General features: G+C 39.3%; 1 long non-coding RNA gene across 2 annotated transcripts in view; it reads right to left on the bottom strand.

The window, feature by feature from the left end:
- The window catches only part of LOC122814837, a 43,538-nt gene that overhangs the window by 7,710 nt on the left and 11,915 nt on the right, over positions 1-23,913 (bottom strand). The window lies entirely within an intron of this gene.

Here is a 23,913-nt window from a genome sequence, read left to right as displayed (position 1 = left end):
ACCCGACTCTATGCCTCTCCAATATTTACCAACCTAAGGCAAAGTGAGTTAGGTAAACTCAAAGCTTGCTACAACAAAATAGCAAGGTTTGCCACTGGTGCAAATTACCATAGCTACCACTGCACCTCACTTACTGAACTAGGCTGGCTAGAACTCTCTCACCTCCTTCAATGGTACCAACTCACACTCGCCCACAAACTACTAAATCATCCTCTAAAAGTCCCCTCCCTCCAAAATCTACTTCAACCCTATCATACCACCAAACCACTATGCTCCAGCAATAAAAATCAATTACAGGTAACTAAAACCAGGAACTCTGCTGGAGAAACTCTCTTCTCCTACTCCATAGCAAAATTATGGAATACCCTTCCTCACACTCATAGACGGCCTTAGGCATAGGCCAACTAGATGGCCGCCTAGGGTGCCGCTCTAGCAGGGGCACTTTTTCAGTATTTATTTGGTGTAGGTAGACCAAGAGGGGGGCACCGGGTGGTTTGGTGGGGTGCGCCATGGAGCCCTTTTGCCTAGGGCACCACTTGACCTAAGGCCGGTCCTGTCACACTATAACGTCTGTGTCATCAGGCACTAAGTTCAAAGCTGCTCTTAAATCTCATCTAAAAGAGCACTGGACATGCCCCTGTAACAAACCTCTCTAACATCTCAACCCCAACCTCTCTAATCCCTTTCTTCCACCCCTCTAACTACCTCGGATTGCAGCTAAATACATTGTTTGTAAACCTATATCTCAGCTGTAATCTTAGCCACTGTTATTCAAGGGTAAAGCTGCTAGCTCAGCTATTAAAATACTTGCTAGTCTTTATGGCACCAATGATATAAGTGTTGTACCATTTAACTAAATAATTTCATTTTGAATTATAACTGTTTACTACTATTGTTAAACAAAACCTACCTATACTTCTTGTAACTTGTAATTAATTGCTGTTTTTAATTGTTGTTTTTATTGTGGAGCTTTTCTCCTCAGGCCTTCGCTGAAAAAGGACTTGTGTCCAGTAGGATTTTCCCAGTCAACAAATGTAAATTAATAAATAAATAAATAAATAAAAGATTTGGTACACCAGCATGACTGATGGTCATGTGGGTGATCACTGCTGTGACACACTGATCTTCTTTAAAAATGATATTTGTTACTTTTTTGATATGAGTCCATTTGGGACAGAATTTATTTCAGATGTCTTCTTGTGCTGAAGTAATTTAACTGAGATGTTCAGGTATATATATTATTGTCCTGGCAATAGTTTTCTAGCTTTCATCTCCCACACTGGCCACTAAGATAGAAATACAGTATATGGTAGAAAAGGGTGAACTCTTCAAAGATTGACTTGTGGTATGTCATCATCAGAGAAACAAAGAGCCAAATGGTAGTGTAATGTAATTAGGACAGCAGGTTAGCAGGGATACAGGGTCACAAAAGGACTTGAACAAAGGTCAACCATTCCACAGTCAGTGAAATTAGTCATTGGGCACTTTCACTTTAGTGAAAGCAGTTAATACATCACATACTGTCTTTTGTGCACTGTTGCTTGGTAGTAAGAATGTCCGTCACTGAGGATGAAACCATTCCAGACATAATTAGCTATGCCTGCACTGATATACAAACCAGGTGACATTCCATTACCTGATACTAAGAATGTCTGAGCAACAGAAAGCTAATGCAGTCTATCGTGACACTAGGCATAGAGGCGGTGCTATTAGGCCCAATCAGTAGTATCTCACAGGACATTTTATTCTTATACTTAAGTTGCTGTAAAAAGACACAAAGGGGTGAACTCCAATGGTGCTTGGTTAAGCCAATTACAACTCTTTTCACCACCACAACCCTGGAGTGTCTAAAGTCACATACGCTTGCCATTGCAACTAGAGCTGTATTCATTGTAGGAAAATTCTGATAACATAGCCATCTCTATGACATACAGGAACAAAGCCCTGACTACAACCTAGATAGCTCATATTTAGTTAGAAGGTCTGGGCATTGGAGAAGTTGGCTGGAGAAAGATAGGGCAAATGCACGGTAATTACTCTACCTCTCTGAAGTCAAAATGCCAAAGCACCCGAATCCAATAAAGAAGGCTTTTCTGCTAAAATCCTGGTTTTGTTTACTAGTTATAATGTTTATTTTATTTCCTTTTGTTGTTTGGTGAGGTGGGTGGCCATTGCCAGCTTATGAGTGCTAGGATGAGATAGAGGTAAAAGCTCCACATCTTGAGAGACACAAGACTGGCTACAAGGACCCAGGATTAGCTAGGTGGAGACATGGTTTTCCAAGGAATGCACCAGATCATTAGCCTGGTACTGCAAAAATATTTATCAGCTGCTACATTTATAGGGGAGTAAGCACTTTCAAAAAAATCCTGTCCCTTTCAACATCTATGGTAGCTACCATTTTAAATAAAAAAAAAAAACTCCACAGTGATGCTGCATTAGATACAGATAAACACAATTTTTCATTCCATTGTGAAAACTTTTCATTTAGCATATACTACACTGGGCACACACTGTGATTTCTCCAAGGCAGAGTGGCCTGATGCAGGCAGGGGCAAAAATTAAAAAAAAAAGTGCTGACCAGCTTCATGGCAGATGAGCACAATTTACACATGTGCAAAGAAGGGCACTACATTCCTTTCTTCTATCCCTGTTTTTAAGGATGTAATTGATACAGTCTCCAAATCATGACTTCTGAGACCCAGAATGAATCAGACTGAAGTGTTAACTGTAAAAGTACCATCATTCCAGACGACTAGAGACTTCTGAGCTTCCCAAAATCCATAAGTTGCCTGTTTTCTTTTTTTTTTTTTTTTTTTTGCTGGATTATATCATCTACTGCACTTTTATTTGTGTTCTATCTATTTAACACTGTATTTTAATACTGTAAACTAAACTGCACTGGTTGTGTTGCATTTGTCTGCCTTGCTGTGGCTGTTAAATCATATTTTGTTACTGTTTTCACCATTTGTAAAACTTTTCATTTGCTATTTTCACTGATTGCAAAGTAATCATTGCTACTTTTCACTGTTTGTTAAGTATCTATTCTGTTTTCCTGCCAAGTAGTATTTTAAATAACTGATTTGTTTGGTGTTTAAAACATTCTTTAGTGTCTCCTTGCTGTTTTTTCACTGTTAAACATGTCTAGTGTCTCACTGCTATTTTTCCTCTGTTTAAATCATTTTAGTGGTGTTCCCTGCCTAATTTTGTGCAGCTAGCAGCTGTAGCATAGTCCAGATACAGGTTTGCTGCTTCTGGGTCTGTTTGTAGTGGCTGTTGCATTCTGAGCACATTTTCCAAGCCATCTTTGATTAGAAGGGGCCCTTCTGCACTCTTGTGAGAGAAGTGTGCTAATTGGAACCTGTCTGGTGAAGAGTGATTGGTATAGGGCTTTGAGTAAGCACCCTCACTGGTTCTTTTGAACTTTTTTAAAATTTTTATCTTCTGGCATTTAAGCCCCATGTTTGAGTGGGTTTCTGCTTGTTCGGGCATCGCACAGCATCACACACTGCCACACAGTTGTGCACCACAGCCAGACAGATCATTTTGACAAATTTTCTCTTAGATATAGCTGTAGTACATTAGTGTAGTGCTCATCTTTAGTATATTTCTAGTCTAAGAAATATTTCTAGAGAGCTGCGACTATTAAACCACCACCCATAAACCCCATCAGAAACACCCATCTACAGAGCACCTCCTTGATCAGTCCTAAAAGCACCTCCTTTGTGATAACAGTTTTTCAAATCTAGCATTATGGAGAGTTGGACTACCCTTGTTTCTACTGCCAGCCTTGTTGACTTGGGTCTCCTAAAGCAGTGTAGCAAGTGTCTCATGTACACTGACAACCCTCTACTAATAACTCACTCTAGTACAGAGTGCGAGAGATGTATCGACACCAAGAATCTTGAATCTCTGCTCTCTAGCACATGAAACAGTAACACTGAAGAGGTTGTCAACTCACCCCCCCCCACTACTCATACACATAGTATGCAATCCAACACATAAATCAACATATGCAGAGCCATACCAAAACACCACAGACCTCCAAAACGCAAGACTGCTACAACTAACACAATTCCCACAGTACCCAAGACACTAGTGTCTCACCTGCCATGCCCTTAAGGTGTAACACTCATAAACAAAATTTTTTTGTCATTGGAGACTCCATAGTGAGATACATGGATGTTCCACTCATCAGGTTAGATAAGGAGAAAGTCATGGTCAGCTGCTTGTCTGGTGCCAGAATTCATCAGATCACGCATGCACTCAGGTCTCTTAGCAACAACTACCATTATCAGTTTGTCATAGCTCATGTTGGAGTGAACAACCTGAAATGTACCTCACTGGACTATATGAAGAGAAACATGATTTAGCTCTCTCAGTATGTGTCCCAGACAGTTATGTCCCTAACCTTGAGCAGCATATTACCCTCACCTTGAATGATGCCACAGTATAAACAAAAAATGATCAATTTCAATAATTGCCTTAGTTTTTGGTGTCATTCCTAGGGGATGCAATTTCTGTCAGCCTGGGATGACATGGTCAACAAACCTTGCAGCTTTGCCTGAGACGGGTTGCACCTGGCACTGCTAGGCTTTCAGCTGCTGGCAAAGGCTAAATTCTAGGAACTTAAACCATACCCTGGAAGCACTCCTATCACTGGAACATATAGATGTCTGTGCAGTCACAGAAACCTGGTTCAAGGCCCCAGAGAGTACTCTGGCCTTGCAAGGCTGCAATGTCTTCCACACCTTCAGATCGCAAAATGAATGCATGAGAACCAAAGGAGGCGGTGTTTCTAACTGTATTAGAGATAACTTCACCTCCTGACTAGCTCGACAGGACAACTTCATGGAGTTGCTCCAATTCCGGATTACTGTGGGTAAGACCACCATTCAAGTCATAGCTAGTTATAGATCCCCCTCCATGGATCATGATGCACACAAGGCCTACTTGACCAAACTGGAGTCAATCCAAATGTTGCTAAACACTCTGGTCATGGGGGATTTCAATGATCCCACCATCAACTAGGAGACCTACTCTAGCCCTAACTCACTATTACAAAAGTTCCTTGATGTTGTTAACTCAAATGCCCTGGAACAAATTATTCAAACCCCAACAAGAGGAACAAACATACTAGATCTGGTCCTCACTAACATGACAAATAGATGTACCACCACAACTGTTGGACCCTTATTAGTTAAATCGTACCACAAATCATTTGCCTTCGAACTGGCACTAACATCAGAACTCACAAAGGGTGAAGCCAGGCTAAAAAACTTCACCAAGGCCAACAACACCCTCCTAGGGGAAGGTATTTATGCATTCCAGGCCCCACCCCCAGCTGGAAGTGGAAACTACACCAAAGCTTACACTAAAGCCCTGTACAATCACTTGTATAAATGTATAGACTTGGCTGTTCCAGAAAGAATCAAAGTCGGAGCCCCAAGTAAAATCAAGCCACATTGGTGAACATCCAGCATCAACAAACTTTACAACAAATGTAAAAAGTTGCTGTCTAGGAAAATTAAGGTGAGGCCTCAACAATGGAAAAGCACCCTCTTCAGCTTCAACAGGCAAATAAGACAACATGTCAAATCCTCAAAGGGTAACTTTGGGAAAAACTTAGCAATCACAGCCAAGGATAACCATATGGCCTTTTACAGCTATGTACATAGCCTAAAAGGTAGGACCCAAGAGCGTGCCGAACTAGTGACTAATGGTATCACCACACACCGATCCTGCAGAGATAGCAAAACTGCTGGTGGATAGATTTGGTGAAAATTTCACTCTCTTTTTCCCTCCAAAGTTATCAAAAACCTTACCCCCAACTTCCCCCCACCCAACATATCCAAAAAGAAGGTCATGAAAGCCTTGTCTAAGGTAAAACACAACCTCTATGGGACCAGACAGCATCCCAGGCTGTCTTCTAAACAAACTAAAACATGAACTAGCATCACCATTAAGTACCCTATTCAATCATAGCCTAGTCACAGGCTATGTTCCTACAGAATGGAGAACAGCAACAGTTTTTCCCCTCCACAAAGGTGGCTTAACAACAGACCCAGAGAATTAAAGACCCTTAAGTCTGACCAGCCTCATCTGTAAGGCCATGGAAGGTATCATCATGGACCTCATAAATAAAGACATAGGTGACGTCCAAGCCCTCGATCCAACACAATTCCGCTTCATCAAGGGCAGATTCTGCCTGTTAAACCTGGTGGATTTCTTTGAAAATGTGACCAGATCCATTGTGCACACAGCATACCTCGACTTAGCCAAGGCCTTTGACACAATCCCACACTCAGGCATTACTAATAAACTTAGCAAACTGAATGCAAACTCCTTTGTTGTAGGATGGGTTGACAACTGGCTCACATACTGGTCACACACTATCAAACTGGGTGACTCCACATCAACCAGCAGACCTGTCACCAGCGGGGTGCCACAAGGGTCAGTGCAGGGCTCCCTACTCTTTGGTATATAGTTCTCAGAAGTTCAGGCCAAAACTAAGGGGCTTTGGCTGACCAAGTCTGCAGATGACTGCAAACTGTGCAATTATCGATTCCCCAAATGATGTTAGTATACTTCAGGATAGTCTTACACAGACCAATGACTGGTGTCTTAGTCACGGTCTGAAACTAAATGCAAAGAAATGCATCATCATTCCCTTCGGTAAAAACAATACTCTATGTAACTACGAAGTGCTAAAGAATCTGGGATCGCAAGTAGGCTGCGACCTTAACTTTGACCATCATGTGTCCACTGTAGTAAGGAAGGCATTCTACATAGCACACTTGATTAGCAAAGGCATCACCTCTGGAGCAAAGGAAGTTATAACCCCTCTATACTCATCACTAATCAGGCCCATAGTTGAGGATAATGCCCCTTTTGGCATGTACCGCACAAAGTACCTGCTGCAACTGTAAAGACTTCAAAGGTTTCTAACAAAGTAGATCAAGGGACTCCATAACATGCCTTACACAGACCAACTAAATTCTCTGTCACTGTGCTCAGTATCATATAGCCTTCTAAGGGGAGATTTATGCCTGGCTTACAGAGCAATCTCTGACCCAAACTTAATGAATTTGCTGCACATCTGTAAATCAAACGAGACTAGAGCTACCCATTCCAGGGACCTAAATATGGCCTACGACTTGAATAGGATACACTGGAGGGACAGATTTGTCTTCCAGTGGCTGCCCCATCTTTCGAATAGGCTGCCAATTCATGTGAAGCACAGCACCTCTATGACACTGTTCAAAAGGAATCTGGACGAGTGGATGGGGCACTGTAAATTCATACTGGGAATAGTGCCCACAACCCTCTTGGACATGGGTAGTCATTACTAAATTCAGTCCTGGGTATTGACTAGAGTGTCTGTGGTATTACATTGGGAAGAAAGGGCTAGGCTTGAAATGACCTCCAGGTCGATAGCTTAGTAATCTCCTATGATCCTATGATCCTAAGGATAACTAAGGATTCTAGCACCTCATCTACCTCCTAGCATAACTGTCTAGATGCTGCCGGACAGAGACATGCAGAAGGGATGGAGGGAGCATAATCTACCATTACTGTTATAATTGCTATTACTCATACTGTTCTAGTGTTAAATGCAAACCAGAACTGCTGCTACACTGAAATAAACCACAATATGGCCTGCTGTCTGACTTTAGTTTGATAAAGAGAGATGGAAAGACTCAACCTGCTAAGCCAGGATACATTCTGAATGACAGTTTAATTTGGTGTACATGTGCCTTTCTGCCCACAAATTATTAAAAAAAGTTTAGATGTAAAAAAAGATAAAATTCTGTTTTCCTCTGATGTCACTCCTGTCTCTTCCTTCTACTCTTCTGGCTCCTGTTGGGGAAGTATTTTCTTATTAAAGTTCTTTCTACTGCTCCATATCTGTACAGAGTCATATCTCATAGCAAAGAACACATTTAAATACTACAAACATTTAGGATTGCCTCAACTCCCCAGATAGTACAGAGTATTGTTTAGCTGTTTAATTCATGTATAATTTCACTCAGTGTGTATACAGAGCAAAGAAATGTTGACTAAAGCATAGGTAATCTTACTGCGTGCCATGTACTGTCGATAGTGTGTGATCACAACTCCAGTGTGAGACATCTGATTTGTACCTGTGAAATGTCATTACGTTACCCAGTGACAATGGCCTGTACTTAGCTAAGTAATTTCCCTCACCTTCATACCAAGTGATGACCCAGGGAGGGTGGAAGGCAAACAAAACTGAGCTGCACATATGTTTGCATGTACAAGTGAATCTCTCCGGTATGTACCAGTGCACCAGCATGTGAATTTATAAAGTTAGCAGGCATTCTTTGAGCTGATAGTTAGTGGATAAAATGGAAATACACAGGATGAAATACCATCATCTTTAGGAGGCCCAAGAACCTTCAATGAAGAGAAAGTTGGAGGAGAAAGAACATAACTGTTAATAATTCCTACAAAATTAACCTCTGCTAGGCTAGTGAGTGATTTATAGGAAAGAAAGGAAATTGTATGCACTGATTGCCACAGATAACCAATATATCAAACAGCAATGCATTATATAATGAAACGACAATATATAATCATATCACAGTGTCAATATGAAAAAAACATGAAGAAGACACAGACTGCTGCTGTCTCAGGTGTCTACAGCACCCTTTCATTAGGGAAGACATTGTTGATTTACAGACCGATTGAAATTGTACACCAGATATGCCACTTTGATGAGATGCCTTCAGGATCAACTGTGACAAAAGAATCAAAGGGTAGGTAATTTATTTCTTATATTTCAATAGCCCATACTTCTTTCTGGGTGGTGCTAATTTTCGTTGGTGCCTAACTAGGTTCAATCAAGAACAGCATAAGGATTTATTCAGTGGCAATGAAAACCGATACACACACATTCACAGACATCCCATTGTGAGTACTCAAAACTTGATCACCTGGCTCACAACTGCAAGATCCTGACACCTAGAAAACAGCCTAGTATATGCAAATAAGTGGGACAGCTCAATGTAAGTGTTTCTTCCATGGGGCCAGGTTCCTGTGTAATCACCATATACTATCTCTATACTCATACAACAGTGGGGAAAGAAGAAACTGCCAAAAATACTGCAGAGTGTGGTTTGATCAGTTTTCTGTATATCTAACATACTGACATAGTATCCCAGAAGGTACCTACTGGAGTAATGTTCATGAAGCCCTATACAGATTTGCCTTTTCTGTTTCCATGTCGTAGATGATACCAATGATATACAGCTCTTCTTTGACACCACTCATCAGCATGTATCCATATAGCTTATCTTTGAAATCAAAGGTCCAGTCACAAGATGAAACATACAGAAATTCCAAAGGCAGAATCGAAGGTCTCTAACTGCATGAGTATCTGAGGCAAGTATAGCAGTTACTGTAAAACACTCAAGAAGGACATAGTAGAAAAGGTGGAGGAAAAATAAAGGTACAAATATGGCAATAGTTATGCAACTCCTGCTGCACCAATTATTTTTGTCACATGGGAGTTCAGTGTAGGTATAAATTGCCAATAAAAAAAATAAGCAAACATATAGACCAGTAAAATTTACAGTGAAAAGTTAATTCTCCTTATGTGATTCTTTGCAGTACACAGCTACAGGAGACAAGGCTTGTATTTCCTGCAAGAATTCCATCCCCATTCATAAAATAATCATACATACAGTGTTAAATTATGAAAAGAGGGGTATATTCAAAGAAAATATCACTGCAGCACTATTGATGCTTCACTGGTGAGCTCTAATAGTGCTATGGTGATAATAAGTGATAAGATATTGCAGTTTTAAGGAATTGGTTCTTTTTTCTCAGTGATGCACACAAATGTCAAATTCATGAGAATTCCATTTCCCTTCATTTAAATTCTAATTACAGGTATCTTGCGGTAAACAACACTATAAATCCATATGTAAGTCCACTATTAATTTGATAAAAGAACTACTGGGCTTTATTTACAATAAGTTAGATGTGTGAACGAGGGCACAGTTAACTTCAGCATAGTAAAATGTCATAGTTGACACTTTTTTTTAATATCTTTCTAGCAGTCAGGAATCTTTCATCCTAAAAGTTAAAGAATGGTAAGGACATTTCTAACTTTCAGTGCTTCAGTGAAGCAGAAGGCAAAGATGTGGCAAACCATATGCAAAAGAAGAAGGAATTCCCATAAATAAGGAAATAGTACGCAACGTAGGAGTGTTACCCAGAAAAATGTGTTGGGCGCAAGCCTGTAAACAGTTTGCACCACACACAAACACTTGAGTTCTAAAGACATCTATCAAACCCTTCACAGTATGCATAAGACAAGCAAAAAAGGGCTGGTGTATAGCAAAAAAGAGCTGTTATATTAGCAAAACAGAATTGTAAGCAATTCTTCAGAATTCAGGAAGACAATAAATTCCCTGCTAGGCAAACAAAGCATAATTTAATACAGACTCTCTGGCCTGGACAGAACAACGTCAAGCTGCACAAAAGTAAGTGTAAAATTCTAGTTACAGAACTGTGATAAATAGGTAATGCCTTACTGGACAAAGGCAGAGGAATTAGAGCAATAGTTCAAGTGTCTCTTCCCAAAGGAAAATGCAGTATCCTCCAAAGTTTATTGCAGATATATCATATATAAGTTTGCCATTACAGAAAATTGTGGAGTGTGATTTGGAAAGGTAACTGAGTTAAGACCAAAAAAGGGGTTTGAAGTGCTTCAATATTTAGTCAATGAAGCATCCACAATTCAGTATTCCTGTATAAGTCAAGCAATCGTACAGGTAGATGCTAACCAGACTGGAACTGATACAGTGATTATACAGGAAAATAAACAGTTGCTTATGAGTTAAAATCCTTTATAGAATATCATAAAATGGATCCACTTCATTATGTCGACTTATCATAATGTCAACTTTCCTAAAAGCGAGACCACAGTGTCGAATCTTTAAAATCACGATCTCCCGGAACATCGTATTTTCTCACCAGAAAAGTTACCACTTGGCCACCATGGTGAAATTTGCCCTTTTCTCCACTGTAGTGCGATCCCAGAGTTGGTATATTTAGTTAAGGGTGTATGGGGGTGAGCCCCCCCCTTCTGTGGGTTTAATTTGCTTAAGTTTGTAATTTTATTGTTGGTGTTCCGGGAATTTGTGTTTTTAAAGATTTGACACTGTGGTCTCACTTTTATGAAAGTCAATGTTATGATAAGTGGACGTAATGAAGTAGATCCCATAAAATATATGCAGGGATAGGAAGATATCTACTTGCCATAGTACATGGTTGAGTAATGTCTCATGAGTATATATATTTATAGAAAAAAATGTTAGTGAAAGCACCATAAGCCATTAAATAGTATATTTATTTAAGAAGTCATTATGAAAGACACTGCCAACAAACACTGCAGAGAAAGTCAATAAGATTCTAGAAGTCTTGGTTAGTTATGAAATATAAGCCAGGAAAATACATTTGTATCATAGATAAGATGAGATGAATCATTTATGACTGAAACAGCATTAAAAGGTCAGTGTCAGTGGTCTCTGGCTGACTAAATTTGCAGATGATTGCAAATTAGGAGCTGTCGTTGAATCTCACACTGACATAAATGTTCTCCAGGAGGGGCTGACACAGACAAATAACTGGTGTCAGAGCCATGGATTAAAACTAAATGCGAAGAAATGCATAATACCGTAATTTGGGAAGTCATCCATCCCTGGTAACTATCATATTGACAACACACCCCTTAGAGTTGACCCAGTAGTCAGGGACTTAGGGACACACATAGATAGTAATCTAATCTTTGATCATCACATGTCTACAGTGGTAAGGAAATCATTCTATGTTGCAAAACGTATAAACAAAGGTATGGCATCTACGTTCAAGGAAGTCATTGTTCCACTGTATTTGGCATTCATCAAACCTGTCATTGAGTACAATGCACCCTTTGGTATGTACCTAACCAGGCATATCCAACAACTGGAATGTCCACAGAGGTTCCTCACTAAAAGAATATAGGGAGTAAGTAATATATCCTATGCAGACCTCCTCAAGGCCCTATCCTGTATTCTGTCTCCTACAGGCTTTTGAGGGGAGATCTATGCCTGGCATATATGGCATTGTCAGACCCCACTCTGATGGAACTCCTGCACATCCACAAAATAAACAGTATGAGAATTACCCATTCTAAAGACTTAAACCTTGCCTGTGATATAAATAGGACCTGCTGGAGAGATAGGTATGTATCCCAGAGGCTACCCTATCTATGGAACAGGTTCCTCATCCATGTGAAAATTCCTCCCTAACCCAATTCAAGTGCAACTTGCGCAATTGGATGGGAAACCAGAAATTCATCCCTGGTTTGGCACCTACATCTCTAATGCAAACAGGTAACCTGTAAATGGTTCATCTCCCAGGTGCATGGTTATACTTGTCAAGGGTATCAGAACTTATCAGAGATTTGGGATGCATGGCTATGCTTAAAAAGGGCCATGTGGTTGCCTAGTAAACACCTTTGAACTTATGAATCTATTGCACTAGTTTCACTCCATCTAGCAAATGGATACTTTTGCAGTTGTCTGTCACTAAAAATAATAGGTTATAAAGAGTTTCAGCAATTATCTGAGAATGACCTGGACATGTAGATTCCTCACCCAGTAGCTTTCAAAGAAAAGCGTAAAACAGAATTCTCCATAGTGGAAAGGAAAACAACCACAGTCTTCATTTAAAGAAGGGAGGTTTTTATATGAAATTTGATGTTTCATAGGTTCATATGTGTGTACTAGGCTAATGATCCTGGAGCCTTTACAAGCCTAGCCCATAGGATTACCATGGCATGCATCTGCATTAAACCATCTGTTTAATGCAGATGATGAATAACTTATAATCAGTTAAGGAAAAAATGTTAGCAAGGATATTTAGGGGTTGTGATGCATAAAGAAAAGATTTATGTTGTCTTATGCTGATCAGGTATGTCAGTACAGAGCAAACATTTCAGAATTGTACAGTGCATACCGCTTATAATCAAAATGAGCAAAGATACTGGATGACTTCTTCAGCTTTGGAAATTTTACAGCATAAAATAAGAAGGAATGTGTTTCAGTCAGAAGACTTAGTGTACTTGAACTGTTTAAAGGCTGAGGATGCTTATCTTCCAGTTTTTTAGACAAAATAGTTTCTTGTTCCATCAAGATGAATTTGTTCACAGCCTTGAAAGGTGATGGAACCAACCAAATGTCTTAAGGCCAATGATCATTGTCACGTGTATTGGTGACAGGGCTACTTATGAGCTGTAGGCTCTAAACGAGCTTTGATACCTACTGGTCACACAAGAGAAAGATGGTTGAGTTGCCAGAGGAAGGATTTCTCTTAGAGATGGTCATAACATCCTTCCATTCATGCCCAAGAGTGTCAAAGGAAGAACAAAGGAAGTTGCACAACTTTCATCAAGCGCCATGTATCTAAACCCAGCTCTGCCATTCCTTGTTCATTTCTTAAAAGACAGCAGCCCCACCTGGTGGTATTTGCAGTGGAGATGGGAGTAAGGAGTAGAGTGTGTTACATACATAAGCAAGGTAGAAATAACTGGGTGAAGGCAAGCATAAGTGAGTGAAAATTACCAAATGATAATGCAGCAAAATGCAGTTGTGGAGAGCAACAAAAATGCATACAAAAAATAAATAAATAAAGGTAATAAAATGTCTTCTTTTTCTTCATGTCAGCTTATGGAGCCTCAAACAGCAAGGCAGATACCATAAAAGTGACTGTCCCAATCTTCCATTATAGGGAAAGTATAATTCTTTGCTCCTCTTTTCCTGTTAATACTGGAGGCAAAGATGAAGGTAACCCACTAAGCTTCTTTAAAGTCTTGGCTCAGTTTTGTTTTGCCTATCAAAGCGTTTCTTGATAATAGCAATAGATAATATTTATATGTGTTTCTTGTTTGTTTGCTTGTTTGTCAGCCAGGGTGTGAGCTGGTACAAGATCCATTTCAGCAACTACACAGGCCATAAAACAGTTAAACAAAAATACAAGATTAAAAGAAAATATGAGTGATCATATAAAGCAAGACTGAGTGAAGGCATGCAAGATAATGTCTGCCGTAGTGGGAAACTCTCAGGCACATTTGATATGTATAGAGTCGACACAATAATCATAAAACAAACGTTGGGTGAAACCATATAAGACATTAACCATATGCATATTTGGCATGCACATGTGTTACAGTATTGAAGACAACATAAAAAGAGTTTACCATGTTTAAGAATTGTGGCCATTATGTGTAAAGTTACACTATATGCAATGAGTATTAGAGAAAAATGTCAACCATAATTAACAACAACCAGGGGAATGATATTATCAAAGAACCTTCAGGGAATAATTTGGCATTCCTTTTTGAAGTACCTCAATACTTTGAAATTCCACTAAAATTCTTTTTTTTTAAATACTTACTTCTAATATTGTGCAAGTATTCATCAGTGTTAATCCAGTGTAGCTGGTAAGATGCAATTGGAATTGGCATTCATCATAGGTTAAGGATGAGACCAGGAATGGACATCAAGTATCTACTGTTGTGGTGACTACTAGATCCAAAAGTACTTTAAAGATGAAAGATGCCATTAAGCAATCAAACAGCATACTATAGTTAAGACACTATCTCCTTTAGTTAATTTTCATCCGCTCCCATTAAAAAAGCAGCACTCCTGTTGTCTCAGATGGGCCATGTTGAACTTTGTCAAACAAGACATTGTTTTTCTCTGCCTTTTTTTGAATTTAATGTGACATGGCTCTTCTCCGAGTGGAAATATGTAATACTGTACAAACCTAAGATGCATGTTAATAAAACCAGAAGTACAGTTGAGTAAGTAAACTTACCATAACATTACATGTTTGAATCATCACTTCTGCAGCAGCCTTAGCTATATGGGTTATATCCTGCCAAGGATACAACAGCCGTCCAGCTTCCAAATCCTGAGGGCACCTTCCATGAGCTGAAACCATTAGGCAGCAAGTTTGAGTGCAAAACCCTTCAGAACTTTCATGCCAAATGAGAGACAGAGGCTGAGCCCTAAGAGGGCATAGCTAGGAGTAAAATATATACACATATACACATCCTGGCAAAATCAAAAACAAAAAGGGGGATTTACTGAGGGAGTGACTTATGCAGCAGTGATCATTCAAACATCTACAGTTATGGCACGTTTACTTACTCAGCTGTACTATGCTCATAATATTAACCACTGCTGCAGTAGCCTTAGCTATACGGGTAGATTACACTAGCATACAACATTACGGAGGTCGAAGAGGAAGGGCCCAGGGCCACTGCAGACTGGTCCTAGCAAAGTCTCAGCAACACCTACAATAGGAATTGTGCTTATAGTGCTTTGTAAAGGTATGTACAGAGGATAAAGTTGGTGCTTTTAGAATACTTTTAGAATTCAACCCTTTTAAAAGCCAATAGATGAAGGCAAAGCCTTGGTAGAGTGGGCCTAGAGCCTGCCTGGAATAGTTTTGTTTTGGTGAGAATAGCAAAAGGTAATAGCCTGAAACAACCATTTAAAATAGTTTGTTTTGACACAAGTTGGTCTTCTTTTTACCCTCACAAGAAATGAAAAGCTGGTTCAAAAATCTAAAAAATATGATATTGTCAAGATAGTACCTGAAGGGTATGTGGAAATCCAAGGTATGATGAATCCTCTCCCCCTCATTTTTAGTTTTAGGAAAGAAAATAGGGAGATGGACAGTTTGGCTTAAAATAAATTCTGATACCACTTTAGGCATTAAATGAATAGTTCTCAAAGAGCCCTGTCCCTGTGGAAAATGAGATACAGCTGACTCACCATAAGAGCTTGCAACTCAGGCACTGTTCTTGCAAAGGTCAGACCATCAGAGCAATCAGTAAAACAATTTTCCATTTTAAGAGCCTCAAGCCAGCCAGATTATCTGGTTCAAATGGAGCAAATGTTAGTTTTTCTAACACAAAATTAAGATCCCAAGGAGAGGCCACCGGTTTTCTTGAAAGCCTCTCATGTAAAACCCCTTTCAAAAACATCTTCACATGAGAATGCATTGAAAAAGAAGGATCCATGTGTAGATATGCAGAAATAGCCAATAAAAAAAACTTGATGGATGAGTTAAAAAATGCCACAGGATAGTAACTAACACAAATACTGTAAAAGCAGAGAAACACTAGCCCTGAATGGATGCTGCTTATGCTGTTGCCACCAGCTAGAAACCTTTTCCATTTACTAATATATAATTTCCTAGTAGCAGGCTTTCTTCCCTCCCTTATTATCTGCCACAAGTCCTAAGTAAACAGGTGTCTAAAGGAAACTAAGACCCTATTATCCAGTCAGCCATTTGAAATTGTTTGGGGTCAGGGTGTATCAGACACCCCTGTTCTTGTGTGAGCAGATCCATTCTGTAAGGTATCTTGTGGTATTTGTCCCTGGCCACTTCTAAAAGAAGGGATAACCACTATTTCCTGTGCCAGAAGGGAATAACCACAATGATCTTGAGGGATGCCGTCTGAATCTTCAGAAGTACATTGGATATCAGTGGGAAAGGTGAAAAAGTATACAGGAACATTCCTGTCCAAGGAAATTAGAAGGCATTCATCTCACAGGCCTTCTTGCATGGACTCCTGGAACAGAAGTCTGCCAGCTGATTATTCAAAGAGAAGGCAAACAGGTCTTCTCGAGGAACTCCACACAGACAGATCAAATCTTGGAAGACCCCCAAATCTAGTTTCTATTCATGAGGGTATGCCTTTGTCCTTTTCAGCTTGTCTGCCACACAGTTTTGCTCTGACATAATGTAGGATGCCTGTAGAGTGAGATTGTGCTGTGAAGCTATATCCCATGCTAACGTGACTAGTCTACAAAGAGGATAAGACCCACTTCCCCCTTGCTTGTTGATGTATAATATAACTGTGGTATTGTCTGCAGCAACTGGAAGAGGTCTAGGAGACCAAAGATGATTCAGATAATTGAGTTCCATAATCTGTGCAAGCATCTCTTTTATATTTATGTGCTTGCATCGATCCTTAGTGTCCCATACACCTTACACTTTTATCCCTCCTGAAACTGCTCCCCAGGCAAAGTCTGAGGAATCTGTGGTGACTGAGTATTTTTGAGCAGGAGAGGCTATGGAGAAGAGGAAACCCAGATTTAGGGGACATTTGCTGTTTCCAGTAACTGATTTCACTTACCTCGGAACTGTGATTAGAAAAGATAACGGAAGTTGGTGCTAGGACCAAAGAGACTTCAAATACCATTGTAGCTTTTTTATGTTGAGTCTTGCCATGTGTATCATGAGAATCATAGATGCAATGACACAATAAAATCCTGAGGTATTCCCTCACAGTGACCAAAGCCTGAGTGGAAAAATCTTATAAATAGACCTAGCTATAGATCTATTTTTTTTCCTGTGGAAGAAAAGTTCTTTAAATTGAGGTGTCTAACAGACACCCCAAGCACACAATCCTGTATGAAGGAGTCCAAATAGACTTGTTCTCTTGGAACCCCAAATTGTGTAAGAGATCCCTCACCCAAGTGAGAGATTCCTGACATTTTGAAAATGACTATGCAAAGATAAGCAAGCCATCTAAATAAATAAGTAGCTTGTAGCTTGCAGAGAGCTATAACTGGAGTTAGACACTTTGTGAACACTCTTGGTGCAGTGGATATTCCAAAGGGTAAGGCAGAGAAATTATAATGTAATCCAGACACACAAAACATTGAGAAATACCTGAAATTTGGATAAGTAGGGATGGGATAATAGGCATCTTTCAAATTTAATGTTACAAGGAAACTTGCTCCCATCTTACCTAATCCTGACTACACTTTCTTCTTAGATTTTCATACTCACTTGTGCCTACCACTGCCTCCTTAGTTTCTCCATCACTAGGGATGTATATGACCAACGACTAATAATTACCTTATGCTACAATAAAAAAAAAAATTAATGCAATTCTTGTAATTCAAAATTGCTTTGATTTGTTCTTTAACATCACTGTAATATTTATTAGAAATGTGTACTAAAGATTTGTACTTTTTCTGTACTATGTATTTGTATTTGTCTGGAGCTTTTCTCCCCAGGACTCCATTGAAAACAGGTTTCTTGCGGCCAAATGGACTCTCCTGGAAAACAAATTGCAAATAAATAAATAATAAATAAATAAACTGAAATGAGGAAGAAAGGTAACAGGTTCTGATGTGACAGCATTTTGAATTTGGGTACTGTCACAAACAGATTTGGGAAAGAAAGATACAGAACTAGTCTCCAAGCATTTTCTTTCTCTGGCACTGAAAATAACTGAATAAAAACCTTTCCCAACCTGGGAAGGAGGAACTGACTCTATTACTCCTTGAGATAGCATGTGTTAAAGGAAGAAGGGAAATAGAGGAGTCTGGTCTGGTGGCTGAAGAATTACACCCTGGAAAGGAAGAATTTCCTCCCACTGCCACCTGAAACATTGATGAATGATTCTCAGAACCTATTTGTCTAAAACTATCTGTTGCCAAAGAGAGAAGTGGAGATTCAGACTTTCTGGAAGGGACAGGGACCTGCCAGGATGGGGGGGTGGGGCAAGGTCTCTAAATATTATTTCTGGCTTGTTGGACTATCCTTGGTTTTAGGAGGGGGTCATACATTCTTCTTGGAACCTCCTGCCACTTCTTTTTAAATGTCTGTTTATTTTACTTTGCTGAAACTACTTATTCTGTTTCTTAACAAAATTGGATGAAGGGTTAGAAAATCCCTTAGAAAATTTGGAAAAGGAGGGCTGAAAAATCTTATGAGATTTCCTATATCAACTTCCTCCTTTCCTCACACTTCTTGATAATATCTGCAGCAGAGGTACCAAAAACTAAATCTCTATCCAAAGATAATTTAAAATCTCATTTTTCACATCATCTGGGGAATTCTTAGAACACAGCCAGGTAAAACTCTTTAAAATAGTACCAGTGGTCATAGCCCTGTAAGAAGTATCAGCTGAGTCATACACACTTTAAGTAATGAGTTGTTACCTATAAAATGGAAGACATTAAACCATTTACAGCAGATTTTTCCTCACAAGAAGAAACTGCACTTAAAACATTCCTCATGCATTCACAATTAGTCACAATAAATTTAACATATGAGTCTGGCAATTCAAAATTCTGAAAATCAAAGTAGCAGAAGCATAAATGTTTCCCCACACTTATCAATAATGTTCCCATCCTTGTCAGAAAGAGTATGATTGGAATTAACCAAGTGTTTAACTGCAGTTGGATTAACTAAAGTTATAGCTGCTGGGTCAGGTTTGGGATGTGGGTAAAAAACCTTAAAAGACTGAGGAACTTTATACATTCTGTCTGCCTTTTTAGGGGCAGCAGGTTGACTATCTATAAAACTGCAGGCAGTGACACTCACACATCCTCCAAAGCAGACAGAACTGGAGGAATGGGAGAAGGTTATAGAAATTCATTTTGTAAAAATTGTCTGAGGGACTGAGAAACCATAGTGTTCTCACACTGTAAATACTGGCATATTCTGGAAACAGTCCTAGTGAAACAGATACCCCGAAAAGGGAGAATCAGAAACTGAGATCTCCTCTGAGTCTAAATCAGAAATCTGAGGAGAAAACTCTATCTGTTCCTTCATCTTCCTATCCAAATTCCAAATCTTGAATCCCTTCAGGAAAAGAGGAATCTCTCTTTTACCGGAAACCACCTTATAAGAAGGATCAATAACCTTAATTAATCTCTCAGCCAAACATAGTAAAGTACTCCAGTCTAAAGAAATTTGAGGAGGTATAGATACATTTTTAGTGTTTCTGTTTATGACAGGAAAAATGGGGTCATCAGTGTTATTAATAGCAACAGCAGCTATCCCAGGGATGGGCACAACATTCTGACCAAACAGGGAAGTCTTCCACATTCTCTGTCCCAGGACTGACAAGTGTGGCTCTCCCTGGCACACTCAGAGGAGCACAACAGCCACAGAGAATGTGTCTAGCCCCCAGTCCATAGTGGCTGTAGGTGGTACACTAGAAGGATATGGGGTAAAAGATGAATGGTCTGATGAACCAGCTTTGGCTAGAGCACAATCACCCACCTGTGACTGAGGGAAATTGCTAGCCTAGCTTTGGTGGTAAAGGTTATTTGCTTAACTTTCTCTTTTTGTGGCTTTCGTTGGCAAGCTGTAAATGGGGCCTCTTTTCTGGGGAGTACAAGCAGGACCAGATTGTAAAAATTTAAAATTATAAAAAGTCTCTTTGTCCTGACAAAAAGACATTTAAAATGCACTTTAATACTCTTTGCTTGACACATAAAGTAAAATAAACTCATTTTTTTCAAACAAAAATAGTTATAAACTGTTTTAAACAACTTTTAAATGTAGAGGAAAAAAGTGCACTCCCATTTAAAAATGCAGTTAAGTCTCAAGACAGTCCATTAAAACACAAACGTCTACAACAAAAATAACTTTCCCATCCAGGAAAGTACAATTAAATAATTTTTTTTTCACAAAAGATAACTTATCTGCCCAGCAAAGTAACAGCACAAGCCAGCTGTTAATCACTGAAAGCCTGCAGAGGAGCTCTCTCTTCAGTGGCAGGAAAGCACTGAAGGGCTCAGCACTCAATCCTGTGTTTTTAGTCAGCTCAGCTCAAGCTGCCTAATAGTTTGAGTGCATGGAAGGTGTTCTGAAACACTGGAATCTAGCCAGCTGTTATATCCATGGCAAGATATAGCCATATAGATAAGGCTACTGTAGCAGTGATCAGTAAGATGAACATCCATTCTTCACTGCACTTTAGTGGGTCACATTTCATTGCATATATTCCTTGATAAAGAAGCAATCAATTATCACCTTAAGTCGCCATGAGCTATGTAGTATTTTAAAATATTTTTTTACCCATCTTCCCTCATTCAGCAGGTGACTTTCTGGCAAACCTTGAGTATCTGTAATGTACCAAATCTGCAAGATGAAAGAAAGAAAGAAAGAAAGAAAGAAAGAAAGAAAGAAAGAAAGAAAGAAAGAAAGAAAGAATGAGATATAGTATTGTATCGTATGCTTACACTGTACTTATATGCCTGAATTGTAACCAGTGTCCTGTTCATTTGCCAGTAGCCTATTCAGGAATCTGGTAATTACAGTGCGGAGTGAATAGGGGAGAAAGAATGCATCATTCTTAAAGCAAACACATTTAGTCTAATGACTATGATATAACATTACAAAAACAGTACAGGAAAAAATAAGTTACATTCAATGGATGCATTTCCAATAGATAACACTTGTTGTTAAAGCTGACTACACTGAAATAAAATATACACGTCAGCAAAACATCTCTTGGTTATCCTATGCTTGAAAAGCTGTACAACTCAAAAAACATACCACAATGAAAGTTATCATTCACATACTAATAGCCAACCCCGGGGGATACAGAGACTGGCAAAGATATCCTGCAAGAAAAGAGAAGACTAAGCAAGCATATTTAAAAATAACACAAAGTAAGAGAGATTTGTTGAATTGCTTCCTTTGGCAAGGCATTGTCTGCAGTTGCTCTGACTTAATGTTGATAAAATTGTGAATTAATGGTCATTTTCAGGTAATATTTCAGCAGCTTTGCTGCAGTTTCCATTTCTGGAGGGTTTGATAATAGTACGGGTGATAGTTCTTGAGCTCCTAATTTGTCAGGTCAGTTATTCTCTTCTGGGTTCTTTGCTGAAGCCATAATATGAATATGATTTTTTGTCAGTGATAGATGTCTTTGATAACTAATGCAGATGAGATACATTGGTTCAACATATATTGGATTTTTGGATTCACATGAAGTTAAGGGGGATGGGGTTGCTGCCTAATCATTCCAATGAGATTTTTTTATCACTACAGTTGAAGAAATCTCTTTCCAAAAATACCATAGATGAAGCCAAGGTCCTTGTAGAATAAGCCTCCACCATGTTTGTAATAGTTTTGCTTTGGTGAGACTAACAAAAGGTAATAGCCTGAAACAACCATTTGGAAATAGTGTGTTTAGACACAGGTTGTCCCATCTTCTTACCTTCACAAGAAATGAGCAACTGATCAAAAGATCTGAAAGATTTGGTCCTGTCAAGATAGTACCTGAGTTGTGTGCGGACATCCAAGGTATGGAGTATCCTTTCTCCCTCATTTTTGGGTTTATGAAAGAAAACAAAGAGATGGACAGCTTAGCTTAAAGTAAACTGGGATACCACTTTAGGCATAAGAGAAGGATTAGTTCTCAACGAAACCCTGTCTCTGTGGAAAATGAGACAGGACTGACTTACCATATGTGCTTGCAACTGACATACTCTTTTTGCAGAGGTATGAGTAATAAGTAAAACAGTTTTCCATGTTATGAACCTCAAGTCAGCCTGATGAGCTTGTTCAAATGGAGTGTTAGCTTCGTGAACACAAAATTAAAATCTAAAGAGGCGCGACCAGTTTTCTTGGGGATCTCTTATGTAAAACCCCTTTCAAAAACACTTTTGCGTGAGAATGTATTGAAAGAGGGGGATCCATGGGCAGACATGCTGAAATGGCCAACAAATTAATCTTGATGGAGGAGTAAGAAAGGCCACAGGAGAGTAATTCACAAATATTGTGAAACCAAACACCAACCCTGAATGGGTGATGCTCATGTTGTTGTCACCAATTAGAAAATCTTTTCTGTTTGCTAACATATGAGTTTTAAGTAGCAGGCTTTCTTGCCTCCATTAAAACCTGCTGCATGTGCTCAGTAAACAGGTGCCTAAATGGAATTAAGACCCTAACATCAGATCAGTCAGTTGAAGTTGATTGGGGCCGGGGTGCATCAAGCACCTCTGTTCTTGTGTGAGTAGATCCAGTCTGTGAGGAAGCTTGTGTTAATTGCCCCTGGCCACTTCCAAAAGAAAGGAGAAATACAGTTGTCTGGGTCAGAAGGGAGTCACCACAGTGATCTTGGGGGATTCCTTCTGCATCTTCAGAAGTACCATAGATATCAGTGGGAAGGGTGAGAAAGCAAACAGGAGCATTCTTGTCCAAGGAAAGGAAAAGGCATCTATCTTCCAAGCTTTCTTGCATAGAGTCCTGAAGCAGATTTTTTTCTACTTAATTGTATAGAGAAGATGCAAAAAGGTCTAGTTGAGGAACTCCCCACAGATGGATGAAATCTTGGAAGACCCCTAATCTAGTTTCCATTTGTGAGGGTCTGCCTTTGTCCTTCTCACCTTGTCTGCCAAACAATTATGCTCTGATGAAATGTAGAATGTTTGTGAATGAGATTGTGCTGTAAAACAATATCCCAAGAGAACACGGCTAGCCTTTGAAGGGGGTTAAGACCTGGTTCCCTCTTACTTGTTGAAGGAACATGACTGTGGTATTGTCTGTAACAACATGAAGTGGTCCAGGGGTGCACAGATGATTCAGAGAGTTGAGTGTCTCAATTAGAGCATGTATCTCTTTTATATTTAGTCCTTGCATCTATTACTGGTGTCCCAAACACGTTGTACTTTTATCCCTTCTGACACTGCTACTCAAGCACAGTTTGAAGAGTCTGTAGTGACTGAATGCTTCAAAGAGGGGGGGAAACTGAGATAAGAGAAGACCTGGATTTAGGGATATTTTGCTGTCTCCACCAAGTGATTTCTCTTCTGAAATATCCCAGCACTGGGATTTGAAAAGAAAATGGGTGTTGGTGTTGGAAAAAAAGCGACTTCAAATACCATTATATCTCTTACATGTAGAGTCTTGCAAGTGATATCATGAGAATCATAGAAACCATGAGATGTAAATCTGTAGGTATTGCTTTGCAAAGAGTGCAGCCTGAGTGGAAAACCCTAGAAAAAGATCTAGATATATATCTATTCTTTTTTTCTTTGGAAGAAATGATCTTTAAACTGAGGTGTCTAA

Source organism: Protopterus annectens, chromosome 11.part0 (assembly GCF_019279795.1).
Source record: "Protopterus annectens isolate FY-2018-M chromosome 11.part0, PAN1.0, whole genome shotgun sequence".
Classification (NCBI taxonomy): domain Eukaryota; kingdom Metazoa; phylum Chordata; order Ceratodontiformes; family Protopteridae; genus Protopterus; species Protopterus annectens.
This window is presented reverse-complemented; position numbering and strand designations above follow the sequence as displayed.